General features: G+C 49.1%; 1 protein-coding gene across 7 annotated transcripts in view; it reads left to right on the forward strand.

The window, feature by feature from the left end:
* The first annotated feature begins 1,955 nt into the window (after nucleotides 1-1,955).
* LRRC3B (leucine rich repeat containing 3B) overlaps nucleotides 1,956-12,885 on the forward strand; it is an 85,215-nt gene continuing 74,285 nt past the window's right edge. For 2 of the 7 annotated variants that reach the window (XR_012015018.1, XM_072793026.1), the window contains exon 1: nucleotides 1,956-2,133. The gene's annotated coding sequence lies outside the window, so the exon portion shown is untranslated. Of the gene's footprint in view, nucleotides 2,134-2,663; nucleotides 2,798-3,655; nucleotides 4,429-12,885 lie in introns of those variants that run through there. The other 5 variants (XM_072793022.1, XM_072793021.1, XM_072793028.1 and 2 more) reach the window with 4 other exon arrangements.

A 12,885-nucleotide genomic window follows, 5' to 3' on the forward strand; every position in this document is an offset into this window, starting at 1 on the left:
GTCCTACAATGCTTAGAAAGTGGCACAGAAGATAAAGAACAATTTTAAATACCCCTAAACTTCACAGCACATTTTTCACCTCTCTGCAATGAAATGCTGTTCAAACTACTTTAAAATGTATCCACATGGAGAACCTCATTGGAATTGAGGAGACTTTGACAGGCTTTCAACATACTTAACACAGGTCATGAGATGATAAAGATTTTTTGGTCATTCTCCACCTGGAATGAGTTTGCTCTAGGCGTTGGCAGCTGAGTATGTATCTCTTGTTCTATGCAGTTGTCCAACAGCATGGTTTCCCTTGTTTCTGGGAACTCAGCAGGCAGAGGTAGGCTGGTCAGTGGGAGAAGAAAATTGTCTAGAAACACAAATGAATTACATCCTTTTACATTTCTAGGTCAAGGGGGCTGTGAGTAGAACTATATATGTGTCCTCCTCTGCCACAAACTTAAAATTCATCACACAAGTTCTTTTAATTCTGGAGACACTGAGATTTAGCTGTGTTTAAAGGAGAAAACAACCTGCAACTGGCTAAGCTTTCCTCGAGTACCCATTAGCTACAAAACAAGGCAGGATGTCGCAGTGGAATCCTAAAAGGGGGTTGGAGGGGTAGGAGGTAATACAGGTGAGTGAGTAAAGCAGCAGAAATCTATAAAAAAAATCTCTAAATATGTGAACTCTGCAAGCAATTGGCAAGTATGATGGTGGCAGCAAAGAGAAAGGGAAAAGTAATTCTGCCTGGAGTGAGGGGTTAGGTAAAAAGAAGGTGGCATTTGTAGATGCTGGAAGGCTTGTTCATCTGACCCAAATTGCTTGTTTGTTTGTGTATTCAATTATCTAGTTAGGTGCGGGTCTGATGAATAATTTAAATCATGACATAAGAACTACTAAAAGCAGTAATTTGCTTTAATCTTGACAAACACACGCACACACACACACACACACACATACTTTCTTAGGGTCTCTATACACCATACACTCCATTTTGGCTGTACATCCCAAGTTCTCCCTGCAATGGGAAGGCAAATCCGATTCTCCTAACACCTTCTGCTTTAGGAAACTGGGCTGGTTGGGGGTGGGGATCAGGGGCCCCCGACTCATCCCCCAAACTCTGGGCTTCAGGAACTGCAGGGGATCGTTCTGATATTCGATCAGGGGGGATACCTCACTTTATTCATCCTACCCCCAACAGCCTAGTAGTGCTTGGCACCCGACCGGCAATCATTCGTCGAGTAGATTTTAGGCATCGGCCTTTGCCCCCTTAGAGGACAGGCAACCCATCACCAGGTCACGCTTCCTCTGCCAGTTTTATTCAGCTCGGATCTCAGTAGTTAGAAAAACAGGAGAAAGAATGGGGCCGTAGCTTCCCGAGAGCGGAGCCGACCCCCGCGGGGCGGGGCGGGGCGGGGCGGGGCGGGGCGCGGCGGGGGAGCTGGGAAGGCCGGCCGGGGAGGCGGCGGAGCCCGTGCTCCCGCCCCAGCTCCTCTCCCGCAGCAGCCGTGCCGCCCCCGCCCCCCCGGTCTCGGACCCTGCTCGCGGGTGGCGAGGGGGCAGCGCGGGCGCGGCGGCGGCCGGGCTCCCAAGTCACGTTCGTTCGCTGCTGCTTTCCCATCCCCTGCCTCCTCGCCCCTCCTCCCCTCCTCCCTCACCCCAGCCGGCTTCGGAGGCGATTCCCCTCTAGTGACTGAGACGATCGCATCTGGGCGAGCGGCGCTTCGCCTCGCTCGCGTCTTTGTCTCCTCCTCCTCCTCCTCCTGCGAGGCTCTGGGGCCGCGCGCAGGGTCTGCAGCAGCCGCCGCAGCCGCCGGAGCCCAGCGGGGCTCTGCACGGCCGCCCGGGGCCGCACCCTCGCTCGGCGGAGGCGCCGGAGGACGCCGGCGAGCCCCGCGAGCCCCCGCGAGCCCCCGCGAGCCAGCCCCGCACCGCCCGCGTCCCGCGCTCCGCCGCCGCCGCGACCCGGCACGAGCCCTCCCGGCCGGGGCTTGGGGTGGGCGGCCCGGCCCGGCCAGCCGCGGGGTGGGGAGCGCGGCCGCCGCAGTTCTGGCAGCTGCACACCCCCAGGCAGACGCATCCAACGCCTCCTCCCTGCGCCAGGAGGATGGAGCAGCCGCCCCGGCCCGGGACTGGCGCAAGGTAAGGTGCAGCCGCCTGTTGCTTTTCGCAAAGCGCGGTGTCGTCCCTCTGCCCGGGTGCCTAGGCCGCCCCTTCCGTAACAAGTAGAGGGGAACTCCTATCACCCCAGGTCAGAGCCGTGCCCACACCCCCGGGGCCCTGGGCGCAGACCCTGGAAGAGACCTCTCCTGGCGAGTGGGAGTCGACCCCTCCGTTCGCGTGCAGCCGGCTGCCATGCAATAGTCTGCAAACTTTTGTGCCCCCCTCCCTGCGCGGTGCTCACCTCGTGCCGAGCAAGTTGCACGTCTAGTTCTCGCGTGCGCCCTTCCCCCAGTCTACCCCACTACCACCCCCTGACGTTTGCATCTGCCCATCTCTCTCTCGGGTGTTCTTGCCAGTCGACTTTTCCACTCCCTGCAGCTCCCGCTGGAGACGCGAGGCTTTGGGACCCAGCAATGCTTATCCTGCCCGTGGGGGTTGGAGAGGAGCGGAGAGAATGAAATAGGAGGGGTGGGAGGTGGGACGTTTTGGGGTGGGGAGGCTGCGGCTAGCCTTGGGGCTCTGTCTAGCACGGCGGGAGTCGGTCCATCCTTGCGAATGCCACCCCCAACTCGGTAATGAAACCCTTGGAGTGGCTTGCGGCTGTGTGCCGCGGGAACGGCAAGTGCAGATCCGGGTGGGTGAAGTAAGTCATTCGGGGAGGGAAATGTTGCTGGAGGGGTGGGGGAGGAAACCGAGGGTCGGGGGTACACCTGGTTGAAAGGGTACCATTGGGCTCTGCTTTTAAAGTGGGCGAGGGGCCAACCCTGAGCCGTCACCTGACGAGGAGGAAAAGGGATTTGAGCCCCGGGGGCTCCGGCCCGGGTGTGTAAATACAGACGGGGGAGGGGCTGGGCACCTGGGGAGGCGCAGGGAGGCAGCATGGAGCCCAGGAATGCCAGCGCCCGAGGGGGACTGGGGAAGGCCGGCTTCTGGGTGCCTGGGATGGGGCGATCTTCCTTCCTCTCCAGGAGAAACAAACCTCCCGGCGAGATTCTGAATGCGTTAGCATCTTAGGCGGTGACTGAGTGGTCGCATCCTGGACCAGGGATGCCTTCCCTGGCTCTAAGAGGACCTTAGTCCCCTCTCTCGCCCGCACCCACTTATGCACCCTTCGATCTCCGCAGCCAGGTCCGTAGACCCACGCCCACCTTCCCTGCCGGGCGCTCGAGAATCAAAGAGGTCTGCACAGCCGCAGGGTGGGAAGGGGATTCCTGGCCCCCAGGGGAGGCGTGCGCTGGTAGGGGGGAGTCCCCAGCGCCCCGCGAGTAGGCAGGGGTTCGAACCGTTTGGAGGAGAGCACAGGGGCGGAGGCTGCCGCGGGAGCCACCTTCCTCCCCCACCCCCCGCCCCTCCGCCAATCGCACCTGGGCGGAGCGAGGGAGTGGGGGAGCCCCACGCTGCTCCCGCAGGCTCCAGGAGCGCAGAGCCGGCGGGCGTGCGGAGCAGGGCGAGGGGGTGTGGGCATCGGGTGAGGGGACACTTGGCTTCAAGGCCCGGGCCCCCTGGGCAGCGGTGGGTCTGTCCGCGTTCTGCCCCTAGATAGATCCTTCTGGTTGTTCCAGACGCTTTGCGGGAAGCGCAGGAAGGCGAGGAAGGCGAGGTTCTTTGCCCCTTTGCACCCCAGCAATCCGGAAGGCAAGACCGCCTGCGGGAGGGGGCCTAGACTGCTGTGGCAAAGAACGGGCGGCCCCCGGGCTCCGGCGTCCAGGTGGGGAGCACACGGGGCTACCGAAGGCCCGGAAGCACCTCTTTTAACCCTTCCCTCTCCGAAGAGGTGCACGCCCCTCTCCCAGCAGCGCCTTTGGCTGGGAGTCCGGTCCCGCTTCCCACTGGCCCACAGGAGAATTTGGAGGTTGCGTGGGTCTGGAGCTGTTTCAACCCCCTGGCCCTGCCTGCTCCGGCCTCCCACGTGCAGGCTTTTTGGGGCACAGCCGTCTCTGCGGGTTGCCCTGTATAAGTCTGCTGCTCCTCCGTAACCAGCTGGCAGAAAGCAGAGCTCAGCGCAGTCCCCTTTCCTGGGCCCCACGCCTGGGCCAGACCCTTGCGGAAGAGACCGTGGACTCTTCAGGGCCCCGGGGAGGAATCCTGAGGTCGGTCCCTCCCATCCTGGGGCACCCCTGGAGCAGCGAGCTCCCAGAGCCCCAAGGAGCGGGAACGGGGATTCCCTCAGCGCAGACTCCGGGTGCAGCTCCTGAGCACAAAGGCCACACCCTCACAGGCCAGGCGACGTGGGGATAGAGCGTGGGCTTCTGCCGAACTACCTGGACACCTGAGGTAGGATCCCAGAATTAAGTCCCTCACCCCGGGAAGAGTTAGCTTCCAACACCCTTGGGCCCATTTCCTTCTGGATGCTTATTACCTAGGTTTGTGCTCAGGCCACTTCCCTTTGCATGTAGAAACAGGTTGGAACATGTCCCTGGGGAACTCTTGAAGGAAGACTTCAAATCCACACCAGAGTTTCCCTCCCACCATTGCTGAGCTCTCGGGGGAAACAGGTAGTAATGACAATCAGCGCTAGTATTTATTGAACTCTTACTCTGTGCCAGGCAAGCACTCTTCTTGATATTTCGAGTGAACTGTTTTAGTTATACTCTTCACAACCACCTTGGACGACTAAGTTATTTTTTTCCCCATTTTATGGGTAAGAAAACTAAGCCATGGGGAAATGAAGTTATTGGCTCTTTGTCATCCAGCAGTAAGTGGTGAAGCTAGTTAGTTCTTGTGGGTGGAGAACACTGGGTGTGCTCCCTGCCCCCAGCCCTATTTGGCGCTAGAGACCTTTTGTCCACAAGAAAGTATGGGTGAGGGTGAGGTGAGGTGAGGTGAGCCCTTTACTCCAAATCCTAGAAACATACTATATACGTGCCAGTCCTTGCTATGGTCCTGGGAAACTGAAGGTGCATATCCCCCCTCTGAGAAGTCTGTTGAGGTGCATCTGGGTAGGATGAGATCTTGGTTTTGGAATTAAATTTAGGAAACTGGCTGCTGTCAATGGACTTCTTTTCTGGACCTTTTGGTAGACATTCCTTTTTTAAATATGAGGAGAAATGGCAAGGAGGGAATTCAAAGGTGAGCAGAGATTCTATAGTCACAAACTACACAAGCTGTATTTTGCAAATGAGTCCCTTCCTAGTGATTGAATCACAGAATATTAGAGCTAAAGGGATCTCAGCACTGGTCCCAATCCAGAGGCAGGGAAGATACTGGGCCATGCGCTCTAGGCTCAATGTGAGGTTCCTAGCATAGCTAGTACTAGAAGCACTGTCTTCTGACTCTTAGTCAAAAGAAAGTATGTTAGTGCATAAATAGATTATGTCGTCTGCTATTGTTTTACAGCCTCTTAAAATCAATTAGGGAAAAACTGTTTATCAAAAAACTTCAGTTTTTCATAAATGCCTCAATCGGCATAACTAGGAAAAGTATCCTATGACGGATAAATCAGCACAAATGTGCCTCACTTGCAAAAAATTGCAACCCAGTACTTATACACCTTCAGATCAACAAGATCTAACTAACCATGCAGACCTTTAGATGACTCTAAATAAAATTAAATGGGTTTTCAATCATTTTAGCGGTCTTTTTGTCAAGTTGAGTAGCTCTGTCTGGCTTCACCCCCAAGTATTCGGGAAGATAAGAGAAATCCTCTTGAATACAGTGAAATGATTTGATATTATTTCTTCTGGATTTCTGACCCTTGGGTCCAACCTAGCTGATGCAAATCTGAGGCAAAACAGTATATTTCCCGTCCACATACTTGGGACTTATGAAGGGGAAAATAGTTATTTGCCACTTTCTCACCCACTGATCCCCTATAACAAAGGGACCTTCTCCAGCAGGTTAGGGATTCCATATACCCCTAGGCATTCTTGTAGGACAGAATTCTGGTTTCTAAGAACATCCCATGTCTTTTATCTGAAGCTATAGTATCAGGATGTCCTGCCCCCAGAGACAAATCAAGAAAAAGTCAGCTGGAGTAAACAGAGAGGGGGACTGGGAAAAGCCTGTTTCTTAGAATCACATGAGGGGTAAGAATTATAGGCAGACAGATGGTAGAAACTTGGTGCCTTTTATGTTGCCTGGAGTAGGATTTCCATCCCTGATGTTGTGACAAGCCAGGACAGAAGCCCTCAGGCAGTAACTGGGGGTGGAGGAAGAAAAGATGAGGGTGGGGGAACAGTGCTATCAAGAACCTGGGGTAGGGATCCATGGAGGCTTGGCTGAGAAAGGGCTTAGGGGTGACAATGGAATGGCCATGGTTAGCCTACACTAAGAGATACTCTTCCCCCTTCCCTGCCTCCCCACCACCTCAGTTTGGCCATATGTGTTGGGTTGACTGATCTAAACCCCAGAGTCCCCAGTTATCTCAAGGGAAGCATTCACTTTCTAGAGAATTTATTAGAAATGAATATTGTTTTATGTAAGTCAGGAAAAAAAATACACAGTTACCCTAATCTTCAGGGAGAACTATGAAAAAATCAAATTATCCCAGAAGAGTAACCTTCTGAAGGTAAGGATGCTGGTTTAGTTAGATTATAGCAATGTGAGAGCAAAAAAAGATGTAACACTGAAATCAAGTATGACAAAATCCAAAAGAAAGAGTCTCTCCTTGAGGGACCACAGAAAGAAGAATCCTTTTTGATCTGGGCAGACATCCTGGTTCCCAACTCCTAGCTTTTCAGGGACAATGGGAGACTTACCTGGAGCCTCACCCTGTTTATGTGGTGGGCACGGTGGGCATCCTGTCTACCTATTTTGCTGTGGCTCCTAGGTGGTATAGTGTTAAAGGGCCCACACAGCATTTCTGCTGGGACAATTCTTTTTGCATGTATTTATCTTAAACCATATAAACTGATATCAGTTTGTTGGCAGAATAATGATTCCTGTTAAACAGCATGTTCTGGGGAAAAGGTTGTGAAAAAAATGAAGCCCTTTGTTCAGAATACAATGAGTAAACGCATTTATGCAATACATAGCATGAATTAAACTTCTCAGTTTGGGTTAGATATTTTGGTTAGAAAACAAAAACATAAGCAAGGACCAGAGCATCTGAACTTGACCTACTTTTAGTAGCAAGAGAAGCCACATAAGTTTCTGTGGAGTTTGAAGAAGGTTGGCAGGGGGAAAAAAAGAATCAATAGAACCTGAGAAGCTTTACTAACCTCACCAATTTTGTTTTAAATAAATATCTAATATCTTAATTTATGTTTAAATTTGAATACTCCATATGATCAATAATATTTAATATTTAATAATATTTAATTTAATATTTTAACTGCAGATTGTGACTTTGATGAGCTTTATTCTACAAGTGGCTGGGAACCATGATGGAAGCTCTTATAGTCTGACATACATATTAGTATATAATTATACATGTTACATAAAAAGCCAGTGAATTAATACCTTGCAACATGACCTATGAAATGGCCATTGTATGTGAGAATGAAGTCTGAGGTCTTCTCAAGAGCTAGCAGGCTTGGAATGCATTATTTTCTCAAAGGAGATGAATTTATCATAAAGGCTATATAATTCATTTAAAATAAACAAACGAACAAATATTGAAAAAGAACCACCCAGATCAGTGAGATTTATAAAATTTGTGGTTTCAATTTATCCTGAGTTCTCTGAGCTGATTTTTATGTTAACTATCCAATGCAAGTATCACTATACTTTCAGACAGCTTTTTTTTTTTTTTTAAAGACCTGTGCCTTTTCTTAGAAGTCAGAAACAAATACAAAAAAATAAAATATTGTGAGCCATGATCAGACACAGAATAATACCTGACAAGGCTAAGTTTGTTTTCAAATGCAGATTAGTTTCTTTGTTTCTCTCTCTTTTCTTTCACTCTTCCCTTTTTTCCTTTCTTCCTTTCTCTTGTAGGCCATTGATATAATTTTCAGTCTACATGTGAGTATTTAATACCTTGCTGGGAGAGTTGTCTATTTCAGGACAAATATTTCCCCTGGTGAGGGCAGAGAGGAGGTACAGTGCACTTGTATGTTTGTCCAAAGCTAAAGCACAAAGGTCAGGAAGTCACACCAGCTTTCCCTCTAGTGTAACCTTTCCGATTTAGAAAAAGCAATGCTGGTATAGGCCTGCTTACAGAGGGCTCACCTTGTTAGCAGTGACACAGCAGTATACTTTCCTTTTGCTACTTTGGGAATTTATGCACTGAGAAGAATCCTGGTCCAGTCCTCTGACCTTCCCTAGGCATCTCTGGACATCAGGGATTATCAAGCAGGAATGCTTTCTGTCCTCCTACAAATTATATTTTAAGCTTGGGTTGGCAAAGGTGGGTACCCTCCTACCATGGAATGTTTGTTATCATTGTTCAGGTGGTTAGTCTGTTTTTTGGTTACTTCTTAGAAACACGTCCTGTAGACAAAATTAATTCCCTTCCCTAATGCAAGGTATAGGGTTAAACCCTGGTGCCCAAAGCATCTATTGCAAAACCCAAGAAAGGACGATGACTGATAGCCACCCAGGTCAAGAGGGCTGAGAGAGAGGTAGTCGAGCTGCAGCAGAAGGAGGCGTAGGAGAGAGGGGGGGTAAAAGAGGCAGGCCAAGAGGGTAAACAGACCACCTGAAGGAAGAGAACCCAGCCATCAGTACAGAAAGATTAAATGAGATTGATAGCAAACCAGACCTGAAGGATAAGATTAAAAAGGCATAAAAATAAGAAGATAAAGTTAATGGAAGTGTTAAAGAGCTGAAGAAGTACACAAGGAAAAATAATACACCCAAATAATTCCTCAAGGTCTAGGTCAACACAAAGGCAGGCTAGCATCTCAGCCAGCGGGCATGCCTCATACTCACATCCCCCTGTTCCTTGTTAATGTGGCTCCTCAATCACCAGGCTGAGGGTGCTTCATCTCATTGATGCCTTACGGCTCTTTGGCAGTCTGCCAAGCTTAGGGCCCCCAGAATTATGTATTTAATGCTTAAAATGTAACACAGATGATTATAACACTACACGCATACACACACACACACACACCATTGTGACATACTAATGTACGTGTAACCCCAAGATCTATTGGTAGGACGGATGGATGGCTACCATCTCTCCTAAGTAGGGATCAGCAGCAATGCTGCTTTGAGATAACAGCTCCAGCTGTGTCCTGATAGGAGAATATCTGATTTATATCAGTGGCAAGATTGCTCGGACTGCTACTACATGTCAGGTTTGCAGCCTGCATTCATAATGGAATGAAATACTAAATGGCTGTTCAACGTTAGTAAACAAAGTTGTGGCTTTTTTTCCTATTGATAAATGCCCTAGGCGTCTGTGACCCCAAGGACCCTGAACCCATATACTTTAGTATCTGCAACTAACACTGCAGCTGTGCATTGGAACAGATGTGGGCAAATTGTAAGAGGGTCCTCCGAACTGCTTTTATCTCTCTGGGACCTCTCTCTCTGTCTCTCTCTCTCTCTGGACCAATTTTCACTTTTCTGGCCCAAGGAACTGGCTTTACCCCACCTATTCCTAGGGATTATGGTTGTAGAGATGGGTGGGCATCGGCAAATAAAGAAGACCTTTATTGGAAAGAGAGTCATATGTCAGGGGCATGGGCAGGCTATGGGATGCCTTTGTAAGAACTAGAAAATGGGCTTCCTTGGAGCAGCAGCAGCCTCTGGCTCCTGGCTAGATGAATACTGGCCTGTATTTCGGTCCGGATGGCTGCCTTGGCTACATGCCCTGTAGGTTTCAGGCTAGTTCACCTGAAGTAAGGTTGAATTATCAGACTACATTGCATTTCAGCCTGAAAGTTTTAAGTTCCTCCTCCAATGATTTTTTTCCTCCTAAAGTAGAGCTGCCACAATGGCTTTGAAAGTTTCACTTCCTTTCCCTACCCACTTCTGGTTTTCAGGAAATGGCTTTAGTGCAGGCAGGTGGATGGAGAGTCATGGGACAGGGTCCAGATCTGGAGAATTCTTAAGCTGAATAATAAGGCTGTGAGTGATAGAGAGGGGACTGTGGTCGTATAGGGTTTTCTAAATAGATGGTTCATATTGTCCTATGTTGTGAGGTGACAGGATGTCCCTGATCTTGGAGATCACCATGTTTCTGCTTGTTCTCTTTGGTGAAATAGAACCTGCTTAGTAGAAAAAGCTCTCCTAAGAAAACCTTTGACTTTTCAGCAGGGAGGCAGTATTTCAGAAAACATCCTTTTTATATGCAGGTAGAGTATTCTCCTGGGAACCAGGCAACCTCATTCTACTTCTAGCGTGGCCTTAACCAGCTTGGTATCTTTGGGCTGGGTAAGTTCACTGTCCTCTGCTCTATTTCCCCAGTAAACAGGAGGCTTTCTAGAGCTCCTACCAGCTCTGTGGTCCATAATGTCAAGGGTGCATCTGGCATTTGTTTTATTTACACTCCATATGATGACTTTCCTATTCAGGTGGTTCAAGCTCACTTATTTGCTTAGGCCTTCCACCCCTGACATACCCCAGAACCAGTACTGATAGGGAGGCACTCTACAGTCCCGGGGGTCTGCTGACACCCAGAGCACTTCCAGGAGCCCAGAATAAGGGGATGGTGGTGATTGTCAGGAGTAGTGGTAGAGGGAAGTATAGCAGCGTAAAAGGATAGAGTTGGAAAAGGGTAGAAGCATTGATAAGTTTCCTTGCAGCAATAACTGTCACTCAGGAAAGTTGTAGGAAAGATGAAGGAGGGTTCCTGAAGTTTTGAGTATGTGCCAATCTTTGTAACCATATGCTGTATCACTTCCTGCTAAAAACTTTCAAATTACCCCTTGTTGCATTGAGGAAGTTACTTCCTTAGTATGGTTTGAGAGCTCCCTCCTCACCTGGTCCTGCCTGTCTCTTCCTCAGTCACTTTCCTGGGCACATCCTGTGCCCTGGTGTGTTCTAGCTGAGGTGGTAATACTGGGTAGTACCGCCAATTGGTCACATTTCCTCTTTCCAGCTCTGCGTTCAATGATAGTGGTATCATGCTGGTAGCTAAAATTCCCTATGGTAGGACTACTGACACCAGAGCAACTCACAGACACTACAAAGCAGCGTTTTTCATCCCCAGGGAATCTGTTGTTAAAATTTACCAGCACATACCACTGCCCCTACCCCCACTCCACCAGCAGCCTTGCAGTTCCTGCCACAGAACATGCCATTGCCTATTCTTGACAGTTCACCTGACTGATTCTCCCTCCTTTCCCTCTCTCTTTCCTTTCTTCCATCTCTCCTTTCCTTCTGTCTTTCCACCCACCCATCTATCCGGAGGTAGCCAGACTTGGTTCTAATTCCCCTTCTGCAACTTCATAGCAGACCAAGAAAATTTCCTAACCTTTAACATGCCTCCATTTTCTCTATGGGAACTGTTGTGAGGGTTCAATGACTTTGTATGTATGAGGTGCTTGGAACAGTGTCTGGCACGTGATAAGTACTATTTAATTCTTTGTTTTTAGTATTGATCAAAACATTGTTCATTGCCTCCTGTGTGCCCAACACTGAATATGAACAAATGAAAACAGGTTTAATAAAATAAACATAAAATATTCTAGAGCCGGTTAGTTTTTCCAGGAATACCAAGAGCTGACTTCATGGAGCCAGGGGCATTCGAAATGAATCCTGAAAGATTGATCCCATACACCCACCAAACTGGCAAGACAGACTGAGGCATTGCAGAGGAAGGAAGTCACGTGAGCATGGGCACGGAAGGGAGAACAGCATGACCTGCTAGGATTTTGTGTAGCTGAGCATGAACCCATGGAGGGAGAAGGAGTCTTTGATCATGTTTGGGTTATAGGTGATCCACAGGGAATTGAGCTACAGTCTCCTCTTAGCTCTGTTCTTTTGCCTTTGTGTGAGGATGGATCTGAGCTTTGTTTGGTTTTCCCCCAAAAAAAAGTCAAGAATCCAGATTTTTTATGTGAAAGCTCCTGACGTTTAATGGTTGAACTAATTCAATTAAAAACAGAACAAAACAAAACACAGAACACATCCGCAGGCTCTACCCAGCCTCCTGCAGAAGAATGGAGATCTAGTTCCCAAGCTGGTATGAAGATGATAAAATCTGCACTTGGAATTCCTGATTTTGAATAGGGTTCTGTCATTAGCTGTGTGACCAAAGGTGAGAGTCCCTTCCACTCTCTGAGCCCCTGGTGCCTGCCAAATGGCTGTCATATTTCTTGTCCTATGTAACTTGCTGTGAGGAGCTTTTTGGACTATGGAAATAAAAGCCCCTGCAAAGAACCAGACCCGCATTAGACATATTCCCAGACCCTCTGTGCTGTGGCAAAGCCATACACAATTCGGTACAGCCCCAAGAGTGAGTCAAGTCACCCAAAGGTACCTGAATGTCCTTACCTGCCTTTTCAATTTTGACACTAGATGGGGGAAGAGAAATGTAGGAGTGTTTTATTCCCTTCGTTCTATGAAAAACGTGAGGGAGCTTGACATTCCATTTTGGAAGTGTGTATGTCAGAGATACAGCTAAAAGTTATTGATTGCTTCTGCATGGATTCCGGACCATGGGGAAAGGCGCGTTCCACCTCTGTGCTATGTGCTGGTTGTTTCTTTGAGGTAGCAGAGGCTTGTCTGGAAGGAAGTCAGCTGCACACAATTTTCATCAGAGGATTTCTGGAATTTCTTCTCATCGATCCCTGTCCATTCCAGGCTGGCTTTGAACAAGCTTTTAAGGAAATGATCAAACCTTGGAAGAGTCAAATCCTTTCCTGTTGAGGGATGGGGTTGAATGGATGTTGGCTTTCC

Source organism: Canis lupus, chromosome 22 (genome assembly GCF_048164855.1).
Source record: "Canis lupus baileyi chromosome 22, mCanLup2.hap1, whole genome shotgun sequence".
NCBI classification, from domain to species: Eukaryota; Metazoa; Chordata; class Mammalia; order Carnivora; family Canidae; genus Canis; species Canis lupus.